Here is a 15775-nt window from a genome sequence, read left to right as displayed (position 1 = left end):
AGTATGCATGTATATAAGAATTTAATAATACTAATACTACTAATAATAATAATACTATTATTAGTAGTAGTAGTATTAGTATTATTAATAATAATAATACTATTTTTATCATTTATATTTTGTAAAAAAATATTTTATTTTATTGAAAAAATCTGAAGAAAAAAGAAATATAGTAAATGAAGTCTATTTAAATACTGTAATGTGAAAACATTAGTTACTGTGTAAATCTGTAATATATATTTTTTTATGTGAATGTTTTAATGTTTTATGTGACTATGCAATAATACATGTTTTATGTGTAATTGTTTACGTGAAAACACCTTACAAACATTACCTTCATCAGAATAAGCATATTTCATGGTGGTATTTGTTATACAATAATTAAATTAATTTTAATTTAAACAATCTCTGAGAAAGGTGGATTTTATTATAAATAAATAAAAGACAAAAATAATGTCAAAATGTAACAAAAACTAAAATAAGTTTCATTCATAATTTCATCAACTAGTTTATGTATGCATGTATGTATGTTTGAGGTGAACTGTCATAGCATTACAGCTTTTGATTACTGTATTGAGTGACCAAACTATACACCATGGCTGTCTGTATTGTGATGTGTAAAGTGCAGATAACTAACTATCATTCAGGAAGGCTTGTGAAACATCACCATTGGTTCTGACACTCACCCCTGGAGGCTGGTCTTTCGCAAACAGGCCGTATTTGTGGAAGTTGAGGCTATGTTTGTAGGTAGGGTGCTCTGTTTCACCAAAACCATAGACATATTCCAAGGGAAGGCGTGTGGAGATCTGAAGGAACTGATCGGAGAACGTGAACCCCGGCACGGCCGAGTCCCATCTAGAGAATGAGATTTAATAAAACAGAACACTCAAGATATTTTCTGTCTTATGTATGCAGCAAGTTGCATACATAAGACAAGTTGAAAGCAAAACAAGTTGCTTTCATTAAGAAGGCTAACTGTGCTTATATAGTCCTAAAACTCACAGAAAACCCTGAAAGTGTACCATCAGCACCGCTATTTCTGCGTTCAACTGGTGCTCCTTTATAACACTGCTTCTTTGTTGCTTTTTCCAATTAATCTGTAGTTGAAATTCCTATGGGAACTTTGACATGCTAGTCTTCTTTTTAGATGTATGCATTTAAGACGTATTTAATGTATAAACTATATATTTATTTATATTTATTATATGTATGCATTTTATTTAATACATGAACTAAATATTTCATATTTAATGTAGTTTCAAAATAAATAAATAAATAACATGCAAACACATTTATTCATTTAACTTAAACAGTAGAGCATGTTCTTAGTAATGCCAAGGTCATGGGTTCAGTTCCCAGGAAATACATACATTCATTAAAAAAATATATATACCTTGAATGCAATGCAAAGTTTGCTTTAGATCTGTCAAATGCATGAATGTAAATGCTAAATGCATAAATATAAATGTATTGTATAAGGTGATTACAAATGGTGAAAACCCTCAATACATGGTGACAGCAGATAAAATACACACTATAATTTATAACTTAACTTACTATGCAGTTACCTTGCAGTTACCTATTAACTACCACATTATTGCCAAAATAACCTCTCTGAACTCTGTTACCAGAGTAATTCATGTTACTTACATCACTTCTTCTGTTCCTCTTCTGACCACTTGGATCCCAAATGGTCCGTCATTGATCTGAACCCTATAGTCTCTTTTGCCTTCCACTGTTTCCGGGGAATCAGAACTCAGGTGATGGTGATCGTGAATGAGAACAGGTGTGAGCCGGGGAGGATTCTGGGACATGGAGTCCAGAACTGGTGATTGTGGTGATTCGCTGACAGTAGGATTCTTCCATTCAGGTATGTGATTTCCACCCGTAGCTTGCTGATGTCTTGAGATGGAGAACGCTGACTTGGGAATTCAGTATTGCGGTCTATACCTACAGTGATGCCATGCCTTGTTGCTGGTGATGTAGCCGTGGTTCTCTGCATAATAACACAGAGGGACACTTAATGGCTAAGAAAGAGAATAAAAACAATTATGTTACAGCAAATGAGGCAAAAGTACAAATGTGCTATTCACTTTTCGTATACAGACATCCAACCAAACTGTCTATCTGAAAATTACAGGGCTGAATATTGAATATCATCTCTCTCTGACCTCCCAGATGCAGCCGCGGGCTTCACATTTGACCTGATCTTCACTCCCTTCAGGATAGCAATCAATATTTGCAGAGATTTTGGCCTCCTAGTTGACTGTGTAGTCCTTCACCAGTTCCAGCTCCAGATTTTTCAGATGTAGCACCTAGAAGACCAAAAATGCTCAATGAAGTACCTAACAGCAGACCTAACAGATTTTCTTTACCGAACAGCAGTATGGCTCTTGTGATTGATGGACAGACATGAGTTGTTCAGAACGCCTCCTTGAGTACATACAAAGTCGTGTAAATTGTGAACGTCAGAACGTTTTGATCCGATTCTCCATTTTGCTACCCCTTTAATATGAAAGGTGAATGGGGCCAAAGGTCTTTAAATGGAATATGTAAATTTTGCCATGTCGATACACAGTGTTCGTTAATTATGAACACATTTCTATTGTATGTGTATTCTGGCCATGTCAAGGCATCAGTTTTCGGTACGTTTCTTTAGTATGTTTAAAGACGCAAAGTTTTACCATGTTAAGACAATGAATTTGAATGTGTCTCTCAATGCGGACAAATTCTCGCAATGTTCGAATATGTAATACTTTTTAAAATGAGATTTACCTTAAGATTTATTCACATATTAATTATGTCTTTAGTTCATTGCGGCATTGCTTTACTGATATCTACTGTGCTAGAGTAAATTAATTAATGCTACAATGTAAATTAAGACTTTTCTACCTGAGAAAGAATGTTGAACTAAACAAATAAAAAGGACATGACAAATCATGACATCACACACAACATACCAATGCATTATATAACGTCCAAATATAACATCTGATGTTTGCAGGCATGCATGCATACCAGTGTACCATTAAGACATCCTTCATAAATAAACATGACATCTGATGTTTGTATATAAATATACCAATGTATTACTGCATTGCATATGCAAATTTAGTCTCAACTACAGAAATTTCAGTGGCTGGTGTGCATGTTGTCATATTAACACGGACAAACAGCACATGTTGACACTGTCAAATTTCACATTATCTTTAAAGACTTTTGGTCCCATCTGCCTTCCATACTTTAATATCACACAAAAGACAGCAGGTATATTCACATCAGAATCCTAGCCAGCACCGATGATGTACCATAAATTATGGTCAAATTTCACGTGTTCCGTTTAAACACTTTTGGCCCCACCTGTCTTCCATATCACACAAAAGACAGCAGGTGTATTCTCTTCCGAATCCTAGCCAGAACCGATGATGTTTCTAGTTAAAGTATGTGGATGACAAAATTGACAGACACTGTTGCGTTTGCGTTAGTTGGCGGACGTGCCATAAATTACAGCAGCTGACATTAACGTGTCACGCGTAGTTTAAGACCAAAGTCTGCACGTCCTCGTGTTGTCATTCCAAGACCTTGAGCTCTGAGAGAAAGTGATGCCCTTCATAGTAGGCTAATGCGTGTGTGCTTTTGAGAGCCCTGACAAATTCAATCTCTGGTCCGTAAGCATCGCTGAACACTCACTTGGAATGACAGGGCCTCTCCTGGTACCCTAGGGAATCCTGCTCCGTATTAAACAGAAGTCGGGCTTCATTTTGTGGACATGGTTTGTTGGACTGGTTCACAGTCCTAATTACATTACGTTGGCTATGATTTTCTTTATTATTTTATTATTATGTTCTCCGAATGTCAAATTAGCTAATACATTTCTGAGAATTCTGTCAAGCTCTTTGAAGGACGGCTATTTTCAGATGGCTTTTTTGTTGAGAAAACCTTGGCTTTAATGAAAATATTAGATTGAGGATTCTGTCAATTGATCTGCCTGTTGGCTTTCATGTTTTACTTCAGTTGCAGTGCATCATGCATGTTTGCATACTGCTGTATTATTTAGTACTGTAATGCAAAAACGTTGTCATTATGGTGTACATTTTTTATATATATTCTTACAAAGCAAAAACAATACAAACGTTACTTTCATTACAAAAGTGCACAACTGAAAGGATGCAAATGTAAGCATACTTCATGGTGGTTTTTGTTGCAGATTTGTATGCAAACTATAATTTTTCTATATTTTGTTTTCTTTTGATGTTGAGGTGAGCTGAATGTCACAGTGTTTACCGCTTTTGATTATTGCTTTAAATGGCTGTATACCAGAGTTATTATAGGTACTCAAACTAAAACTAAAACCATGAAAAAACAACAAAAACTAATAATAATAAAAAAACCTACTAAAACTTTAAATAAAATTAACACAAAAGCAGAAACTATATACATACAATCTTATTCAAAATATAAAAAGAAACTATAATACACTGAAAAAAATGATTCATTGAATTTACTAATTTTATTTTATTTTTTTTAAGGTAAGTGGTTGCAATCAATAAAATACTTTTAAATAAACAAATTTAGCTGATTAACTTTCAAAAAAAAAATTTATTTAAATGCTTTTTTTTAAATAAATTAAAACAATTTAAAAGCTAAACTAGTTTGAAATCACTTACTTTAATAAAAGAAAAAGTAGTATCACTTTTTTCAGTGTAGTATCTCAGTGATACTAAAATAACACTAAATACTTTATAATTTATGTCCATTATACCGCTCATGAATAAACTATTTTAATCAAAATAAGTCACACATATCGTTTCATATTGACTTTGGTGGTGAACAGAAAACTCTAATATTAAAACTATGATTACCTGCTTGTAAATATCATATTGAATCTGGGAGTCAGACAGAGAGATAACAGTGTTGCCGTCTGAAACGGCCACAAGAGCAGGAGCTGCAGTCACTCCCAACACTGTGATGTTCTCAAACTTCAAGTTGTTTGGATCCTGGTATCCATTGTGGGCAAGTTGCATTGACAAAACACCCTGATTTTTGTAATAGATGCCATTTAAAAATTACTTTGGACATACAATGCAATACAATCTAAAAAAAAACAACCAACAAACAAAAATGTGACATTAGGATGACGTACATTAGCCACTGAAAACTGGCAATGAATGCAATCACCGGACGCAACAGCTGTGATGTTCTCAAACTTCAAGTTGTTTGGATCCTGGTATCCATTGTGGGCAAGTTGCATTGACAAAACACCCTGATTTTTGTAATAGATGCCATTTAAAAATTACTTTGGACATACAATGCAATGCAATCTAAAAACAACAACCAACAAACAAAAATGTGACATTAGGATGACGTACATTAGCCACTGAAAACTGGCAATGAATGCAATCACCGGACGCAACAGTATCTAAGAAACAGACAGAAGAAAAACGTATGAGAGACCAATCAACCTAAATGTGAGTCACACAAGGCTTATTTGTTTTTCCAAGAAACATTTGGATAAATCTAATAATTTAGCCTCAAAAAGACTATTATAAGAGGCAACAACAAGAATGAACCTGTGACCAATTTGAAAGAGTTTCAAGCCAGTGTTGCTTTTTCACTACATCTCACGTTTGTTGCTCAAGTTCATGTGTTTTTATACCTTGCAAACTCAAACATTTATTTATTTATTTTTTGCACTGTTAATTTATTGAACATTTTGATGTTGCAAATTCTGCTAATTTAAAATTACAAGTCTCGGACGCATCCAAGCAAAATGTTTGCTTCATGAATTTATATATATCATAAGGTTTAATAACTGTTCTTGCAAATTAAAAAAATATAACTTAAAAAAATAAATAAATTAAAAATTAAACTTTTAATGAAATATAGATACAATATAAATATATAAAAGGAAATGTAAGTAGAAAACTGAACTTCTGACTCAAACAGTCTTTTAGAAAAAAAATATTCTTGTTATTGAGTCCTGTATAAAGTAGATTTTTGTTTCTGACAGTGAACTGTAGAAGACAAAAAGCAACTTTTAATTAATAGCAAGCCCCTATAAAATACCTCGAGAGTCTCCGTCATCCCAAAATAGCTCACCTGACGCATCCTTGTTGTCATTGAGTGCGACGATCAGTCCCATGGGATGACGCCGGCTGAGGGAACACACAACTTTCATCACACTAACGTACAACTTTTTACCAGAAACTGAAGAGCAGATAGAAAATGGATCCTTTGAAGTTCAGACGGGATTCTTGTTTGTGAATAATATGTCACAGACACCGTACAGCACAGCCGGATGAATTTTAAATAACTTGTACTCCACCTTGTATTTGTGATGCATTCGAATATCGCCCCTACTTTGAATGCTAGCGCACCCTAAAAGATACTTTAAGAGATACAGTACATTTCCATTTCTGCTGCTGAAGGCGTCATATAGTCAAAGGGAAATAAAAGCACTATAAAATAAATTGCTATTGAACACAAAGAGAATTTCGAATAATTTCCCAAACGTTAAATAGAAACTCAGGCCTCATGCAGACGAACAGGAATGAGCTGAATGAAAACACAGAACTACCACTGACAGGAATAATAAACAAGCAATAAATGTCTGAAACACAGATGCAGGTGCACAAAAAACACAACACCATAAATATGTGTCCGTTCTCAGTATTATACACTAAATTTGCAATATTAAATATTATTGTGATGCGTTGAACCAAGTACCGAATGGCTCTCATATTCATATACTATGGTAATTCAAAGAATACCACAGTATTTGTCCAAAATACTATAATGCAATCTCTAAAAATTAGCAGATACTGTTTTTGGGGGCATTAGATGTGTTTAATGGCTGTATTTTCATGGATAGGCTTTAGTGACAGAGCAGTAGTTTAATATGAGCTTTTTAGTCATTTAAGGCTATATGTTTTTTTCCCCCCATCATTATCTGTATGTAGTGGTGACATCTGGTCTCTGTACGGGCAGCATGCCTCTGCCTCTCAGGTGTAAACCAATTTTATCTTCTGGCAGGTACATGTTAATTGTTGCTTTGCGATCTGCAGTCTTTACCCCCTATAAAACAAATCAAAAATCACATTGTAAATATATTGCATAATTCAAAAACCGTATTAAAATAAAATACTTGTATTCAGCAAGGATGCATGTATTTGATCAAAAGTGGCAGTAAACTGATTTTTAATGTTACAAACTATTTTATTTTTGAAACAAATATTGTTCTTTTGAACTTTCTATTCATCAAAGAATCCTTAAAACTGCATCAGGTTTAAAAAATACAATAAAAATAAATAATATCAAATAAATGCAGTCTTGGTGAGCAGAAGAAACTTCTTTGAAAAACATTAAAACCTCTCACCAACCCCAAACTTTTAAATGGTTGAATATATTTTGCAATTTAAATATTGTAATTATTATTGTGTATTCTTGTAGCTTATTTGGGGGAGCATGACAGTAACAACAAAATGCATAAATGTAAATTAATTTGAATACAAATTATATATAAAAAGATTTTATGATATTTTATCATTTAAAAATATATATGGTAATCATAGTCTCAAAAATGTGTTAATTTAAAATTTGATCAAGACCCCTTTAACAATTTTTGTATTTATTCAAATGTAAATATATATATATATATATAAAATATTGATATAAACATATTTGTATTTAAAAACTTGGATTGCTGGATTTTTAGGAACAGTCATAGTTTCTACCAAACTATAGAGTTACTACAACAAAACGTTGATAACTTGATATTCACCACCATTTTTATAAAAATTAATAACATTACATAAAGTGACAAAGATATACTGTTTTGTACACATTGTCATATTAATTATCATTCAAATGTATATATATATATATATATATATATATATATATATATATATATATATATATATGTATATAAAATATTGATATAAACATATTTGTATTTAAAAACTTGGATTGCTGGATTTTTAGGAACAGTCATAGTTTCTACCAAACTATAGAGTTACTACAACAAAACGTTGATAACTTGATATTCACCACCATTTTTATAAAAATTAATAACATTACATAAAGTGATAAAGATATTCTGAAAGCTTCTCACACTGTTTGAGAGAGATCCCATATTAATTTACAGTAATAACATTAAGTAGTCACTATAATATTTTAGTAGAAACTGAGCTTAACATAGACTTACTTTCAGTGTGTTTTTCACCTCACACACTGCATGCATTACCCATCTCTAGCTCGAGACCCCTCACCCCTCTCTCTGACTGTGTGACTAGGTCAATGCCGAGACGACGAGACCGACATCGAGTCTCCGCTCTATCCATAAGTAATTTCAGATCCAATCAGGTCCTCCGTGTCGCTCCTCTCCATCAAACTCTCTCTGGCTCTGCCAGGGTCACTCAAGCCCTGCTTTGCCAATCATGGCTTCTGTAATCGACCCGTTCTGAGACGCGCAACACACAGACGCAAGGGACCGATCCTATCAGTGATCTGATCGGTGCTAGTTAATCTGGCTCTTAGAGCACTAACCAGACTCTAGAGACTCACTGCCTCAGACTCACAATAGGAACAAGAAGTCAATGGTTTCAAGCAGATTTTAAAGGAATAATTCTCCCAAAAACTTACATTCACATTAACATGCAAGACGATGGTCTTACCGTCTCAAAGATGTACCAGATGGCGTCTGGGATATAGGCCTCCACAAATCCAACACCCTAAAACAGCAATAAACACAGGAAAATCAGCTGAACATAAAGATAGACATTATTTTGATGGTTTAATCATTTGCATTATTCATTAAACTAATGGGCAGACCATCACCAGTGGTTGTTTTTCTGAGAGGTTTGGTCGTCCTGTCATGGGTTTTCAAGCTTCAGAAAAAGAAAATATGAGCGAGATATCGGCAAGTAAGAAGTTGACAGAAAGCGAAGCAGCAAACGAACCAAAAAGAAAAGATGATTCATCCCTGTGCCTGAGGGAAAACCCACTGTACACTTCAGATAGTGGCACTCAAATATGATATTCATATCAAGCTGAAAGCACTGTGCACTGAAGACTCAACCATGAGTGACTTAAGATAACAATAGTGTGTGTTAAAAAAAAAAATGCATAGGTAGACTTTTTGAAGCGGTTGAAAATACAAACATATAACAAATATAATCAATGGTTAATAAAAATATTACTTAGTAAAAGGTACATGGGATTGTTATATTTGATAAGGATCACACCGACACAGGGAGTTGCATAAACTTGTCACATCTTTTTTACTTACTTCGCCTCCACGTCTCCAGACCCAAGTAAACGTACACATACATTGGTAAGGCATAACAGAATGCTTCCAGCACAAACACTAACTCAATGTATTATCAAACAACACTTGTGAGAGGACACAAGAGGGATGTTTCTTGTGCTCGTTTTAACTTAATCCTAGGGATAAGAGGGAAATAAAATAAAATAAAATAACCAAGCAAGTAAACAGATACTCTACTGTTCAAACGTTCGGGGTTGATGTTTTTGAAATAAGTCACTTATGCTCAAAAGTACATTAAAACAGTAATATTGTATACTCAATATACAATATACAACTCGATAATAAGAGTTATTAAATAACTATTTTCTATTTGCATATATTTTAAAATATAATATATTTCAAAGCTGAATTTTCAGCATCATTACTCCAGTTTTTAGTCACATGATCCTTCAGAAAGCATTCTATGCTCATTTGCTGCTTATTATTATCAGTTGCTGAAACATTTGTGCTACCTAATATTTTGCAGAAAACAGATGAATAGAAAGTTCAAAAGAACAATATTTATACCTGTATGAACAATCATTATTTTGTAAATAAATACATTTACTGTCACTTTTGATTATTTGAATGCATCTTTTTATGCATTTATTATTCATACTATTAATATTATTATTAAATCATACCGACCCCAAAAGTTTGCAGGATAGTGTATACAAAAATACACATATAAGTCTTATATTTTTAGAATTAGTAAACATTTCCTGATCTTCTTAAACATATAAAGCGTGTTCTGTCATTCTCAAAGCCACAGACTTGTCATTCTTTCTTTGTGCCTGACCATATAGACAACAAGATAACTTTGAGGGGTTTTTTTTGGGAGTTGAAAGTAGTCCTGACCTTCACACAATGGTGGCTTCTCCCTCTTTGAGGCTCGCCAACATGCTTGACTCTTTAATTGAGAGCACGAAGATGAGTGAGAACATTTGAGCACTTAAAAAAGATGGCTAAGACGACAAAAAAAAATTTGAAGGTGGGAATAGATTTCCCTAGTCAAAACCCATGTTGAGAAGATCAAAGTTCAACTGATCTGCAAGTTAGATGTCGGGTGTCATTAAATTAATGCTTGCGAGATGAAAAACAACAGCAGCTTTTTCTTCCCTGCAACTTGTTATAGCACCTTACAACTTTTTTCGTACCACATGGTCCAGTAATTATCATAATCTTTTATGCAGCTGATGCATATGGATTTTGCCGCTGATTAAAGTGTTTACATCACATACGCTCTCTGAAGATTTGAGTAACCCAAACGCAGGCGTCTTTTGACGTACGTGCATCAAACTTTCTCAAAACGGGCCTTTTGCCATGATCTCATGGGAAGCTCTTTGAACATGAAGAGTCTGTTTCAGTCATATTCTTGATAAAGATGCATGAAGCCACATTAGACTCTTCAAACAATTCATCACCCATTTTCACATGGCCGCAATTTATATTCAGTTCTAATTTCTTCATAATGAGGTCAACGATCTCATTAGAAAGAAAGAAAAGGAGGCGATGGAAATGAAAAGAGTGAGAAAAAGTCCCAACTTCCTCACATTTGTCCCAGAGGAGGTCATCCACATGGGCCACATGTTTGTGCACTGCCCAGGTTTCATTGTCAGAATAGAACCTGCAGAGAGGGAAATGATTTTTATAAAGCAGTTCCTGACTTCTAAACATGCCAAAACAAGACAAAAAAAAACAATACATCAAATAAACAAACAAAACAAAGGAAACAAACAAAACAACAAAAAATGCCAAGACCAGACAAAAACAAACAAAACAAAACACGCAACATGACACAAACATTACAAAACAAGACAAAAAAAGCTATAATTGGGGGGAAAAGGAAATAGAAACTAGTAAAATGTTGTTCTTTAAAAACCATTTGAAAAATTCAAACATTATTACTCCAGCATTCAGTGTCACATGATCCTTCCAATATCATTCAAATATGCTACTTTGCAGCTTAAAAACATTCATTATAATTATCATAATTAATAATTATATTTATATAAAATAAAATTATCATTATCATTATTATGTTAAAATCAGTTGTGCTGCTTCAGATTTTTATGGAAACTGTAATATTTTCTATAGGATTCTTTGCACGTGCGTACAAACTCACTCATGCATCACAGGACGCACTACGGTCTCTCCCTTAACATGGGCCTTGTAGAACAGAGTGTAGAGGTACAGCAAGAGCGTGTATCTGATGTTCAGGTCATGCCTGGAGGTTTTCACCACGAGAGAGAGTCAAAGCCGTATGCTGCAGGGTCCTGGTCCTGATAGAAAGAGACATAAAACCAGTCAGGGAGAGAAAGCTGAAGAGCAAAGAGAGAAATGGATTTTACTGTGTGGATACTGATAATATGTTCATCATGGCGGAGAGCCATCGGTCGCGGAGACAGCCGTGGAATGATTACTCTCCAACTAAAAGGTCAAATCTTATTCATCTAATTTCACCAAGAATATAATTTTCCATTCATCCTCATTTGCCCTCTCAAACTCTCGCTCCGGAGGTCTGATTGCTTCTCTCACGCCAATCTCACAATAATGATTAGAGAAATAAATCTTCTACAAATAGCATTTAAAGAGAGAGGACACATTTGTAATTCAGAGCATTGCCGTTGCGCACAGATGTTTGAAGAGGAAGATGCTTTGTACACTTTAAGACTGAATGTTTCTGAGGGCGATACGTACTGCATAACCTTATGCTTTGTGGTTACAGCTGAAGGGGTAGAACGTGCCCACTTGCATCCAACATGTGCAAAGCTCCTCCGTCGAGTTGTCAGAAGCCACAGATGTCCACACTGATCTGCAGAATAACTTCATGAGACTCAGGGAAAGATCACTCCTTATTGTCTCAACCATCCCCCCCCCAAAAAAAGCAAGGCACTTAAATGGAGATCAAATGGACACTACAGTATTTTATGTATGAAAAAGACAACAGTCTGAGAAACATCTCCCTAGAGTTTCAGAAGAGATCACAAATATACATTGTAACGGGGTGAAGAATCACACGACAAGAAATCTCAATCAATACCCCAGAGGGTGGATTTATTGGGGTGAGGGGTGCTCGTGAGAAAGGTCCAGGTAGGTGCTCCGGTGCCGTGAGCGCTCTCTTCCGTCTTCCCAGTGCAGAGGGTCCGTGCAGTGCTCCTGTGGGGCTGGTCGGTCACACGCTGCTTTCTGTGGGGAAAATGAGAGGGCGAGTTAGTGCTCAGTCTCATGGAGGAATCTCCTAGATGGCATGGCTGGCGTGGCTTATGTAGCTGCCGCCTGATGAGGTGCAGCTGTGACCGATCAGCCTGTGATGATGATGGCCAGGTGCTCCTCGCTTGTTTCCAGGGCGACGCTGATGAAGCCTCGGGATGCTCGTCACACCCCCCCCCAAGCGTCGTTCTGGTCCTGTTAACGATATGAGATAGTATGGGAGAGATCGGGGGTGGGTGGGGAGGGACCCCTGACATACCTGCGAAAGCTGCCCAGATCCGAGAGAGGCCATCTGCGTTGGCGTTCACGGCTCCAGCCCGATGATGCACCTCGAAGTGGAAGTCCTGGAGCGCGAGGAACCATTGGGTCACCCTGGCATTGGTGTGGAGAAGTTGGGGATGAAGCAGCGATAATACCCCGCCAACCCTAAAAAGGCTCGTACCTTGGTCTTGGTCTCGGAGCGGAGCGTACCGCCTCCACCTTCTTCTCCTGCGGCCAAATGAGACCCTGTCCCACCTGGAAACCCAGGTACTTCGCCTCGGAGAGGGCAAGGTGCCATTTGCGAGGGTTGGCGGTGAGTCCAGCCCTCCAGAGCTCCGAGAGCACCCTCCGTAACCAGTCCAGGTGGTCTTCCCATGCCTCGGAGTGGATCACGACGTCGTCCAGATAGGCCGCGGCATAGGCCTGATGGGTCCGCAACAGGATGTCCATCATCCGCTGGAACGTGGCGGGGGCCCCGTGGAGGCCAAAGGGAAGGGTCCGGTACTGCCAGTGGCCACTAGGGCTTGAGAAAGCAGTCTTAGGTTTGGCATTCTCATAGAGGAGTACCTGCCTGTAGCCTTTGGTGAGGTCCAACGTCGAGATATACCGGGCCCTTCCCAGCCGGTCCAACAGTTCATCCACCCGAGGCATGGAGTATCCGTCGAACTCGGATACCTCATTGAGGCGACGGAAGTCGTTGCAGAAACAGAGGGTGCCGTCCGGTTTCGGGACCATCACGATGGTGCTGGCCCATGGGCTGCGTGATGGTTCTATCACCCCCAACTTCAGCATCTGTTGATGTTCCTCCTCAATAGCTCGACGACGAGCCTCAGGGACGCGGTAGGGCCGTTGCCTGACGACGACCCCTGGCGGCGTCCGGATGTCGTGCTGCAGGACGTTGGTCCGCCCGGGAAGAGAGGAGAACACATCAGAGAACTGACCGACCAGGTGCTGCTGCTCCCTCTTCTGGGCAGTTGAGAGGTGGGGGTTGATGTCGACAACCACGGGATCAGAGATGGCGAGGGCCGCGAGCTGGTCTCTAGTCCCCATCCACTTCTTCAGGAGGTTAATGTGATAGAGCTGCTCGGCTCTTCTCATTCCTGGCTGACGCACCCTGTACGTCACCGGCCCAATCTTCTCCAGCACCGTATAGGGACCCTGCCAGGTGGCCAGAAATTTGCAGGCCGCATTGGGGACTAGGACCATGACTCGGTCTCCGGGCTGGAACTCCCGTTGCTGGGCTGCCCGGTTATAGTGGCACTGTTGGGCCTGCTGCTCCTTTGTCAGGTGTTCCCGGACTAATGGCATGACCCGGTCGATCCTTTCCCTCATCTGTTTTACATGCTCGATGACAGAGCGATGGGCTGCCGGCTGCTGCTCCCAGGCTTCCTTCGCCACATCCAGGAGGCCGCGGGGTTGCCGGCCAAAGAGGAGCTCGAAGGGGGTACAGCCAGTTGAGGCCGGTGGGACTTCGCGGATCCCAAAAAGGACATAGGGGAGCATCAGCTCCCAGTCGCGTTTATCCTCTGCGACCACCCGTCTCAACATCTGCTTGAGCGTTTGATTGAAGCGTTTGACCAGTCCATCGGTCTGGAGATGGTAGATTGTGGTCCTCAACTGCTTCACCCGCAACAGCCGGCAGAGGTCAGCCATTAGCCGGGACATGAAGGGGGTACCCTGATCGGTCAGGATCTCCGCTGGGATGCAGACTAGGCTGGAGAGCAGGAAGAGTTCCTGGGCAATGGCTTTGGTGGTGGTTTTTCGGAGGGGCACTGCCTCAGGGTACCGTGTGGCATAGTCGACGATCACCAGGATGTGTTCGTGAACCCGGCCAGACTTAGGCAACGGCCCCACAAGGTCTCTCCCGATGCGCTTGAAGGGCACCTTGATGATGGGCAGCGGTATCAGCGGACTGGGGGGAGGCGTCCTGGGTGACGTCACTTGGCAGGTCGGGCAGGCTTGGCAGAACCGCTTCACTTCGGCCTCCAAGCCTGGCCAGTGGAAGCGGTCGCGGATCCGCTGGATGGTGTTCCTGGCTCCGAGATGCCCTGCCAAGGGATGGGAGTGAGCCAGCTCCAGTATGGTCTCCGTTTTGGTGCGTGGCACCACCAACAACAATTTTTCCTCCCCCCTTCACTGCGCGACACAGTACAGCAGACCATTTTGCACGACGAAGTGTGGGAGAGGGTGGGGACCAGGCTGATTCTCCTTGCCTTCAATGACCCGGACCTGGGTCCATCCATGCTTCAGTCTGTCGTCCTCCCGCTGTTCCTTCCCAAATGAGCCCCCTCCCGTCACCTGTTGGAACACATCATAGAAGACATTAGGATTTTGGGAGGGGGACTCACCTTCTCTCCCGCTATCCGAGGCCAGAATCATGAGATCCTGTCGTGGGCATCCTTCTTCGGCGGCCTCCTCCTGGGCTGGCAGGCTGCGTAGCCGTGGCCAGCAGTCGGTCAAACCCTGGCCAGTCTCTCCCAATCAGCACGGGGACGGGAAGATCCTTCATGACCCCGACTTCCACCGGCCAGTTCCACTTGTTGTGTGTCCCAGTGGACACAGGTTATGGGGAGGAAGGCTTTACACTCCATTCGGGGGGCGAGAATACGCGACTGGACCAGAGTGACCGCACTGCCCGAGTCCAGGATGGCCCGGAACGGCTTTCCATTCAGTTTCACTTCCACCTTTGGCGCTCCAACCGGCAGGTCGCGGTGCACAATGCAGTCTGCCAGCCAGGTCCGTGCGGGGACTTCCGTTGGCATAGGCTCATCCTGCTTGGAGGGAGCCGCCGGCCTGCGTACTGATCGCGGGGTGCCCTCCGGCGCGCGCCGCTCCTGGACCACCCTCCGGGGAAACGGCGGCTCTCGCTCCCCAGCATCCCGGTGTTGGGCCGCATCGGCCAGCTCGACAGCCTCCACCAGCTCCGACATGGTGGTTGGGGTCCTCATCCCAACGGCCTGTCGGTGAGATCGGGGAAGGGCTCGGAGAAGACGG

The 15775-nt window shown here is 40.0% G+C and overlaps 1 pseudogene; it reads right to left on the bottom strand.

The window, feature by feature from the left end:
* LOC107570381 (maltase-glucoamylase, intestinal-like) overlaps positions 1 to 15775 on the bottom strand; it is a 75233-nt pseudogene that overhangs the window by 47466 nt on the left and 11992 nt on the right.

The sequence above is a fragment of the Sinocyclocheilus grahami genome, unplaced genomic scaffold (assembly GCF_001515645.1).
Source record: "Sinocyclocheilus grahami isolate Dianchi unplaced genomic scaffold, SAMN03320097.WGS_v1.1 scaffold1450.1, whole genome shotgun sequence".
Classification (NCBI taxonomy): Eukaryota; Metazoa; Chordata; class Actinopteri; order Cypriniformes; family Cyprinidae; genus Sinocyclocheilus; species Sinocyclocheilus grahami.
Note: the sequence above shows the minus strand (reverse complement) of the source record. Positions and strands in the feature narration are given on the sequence as shown.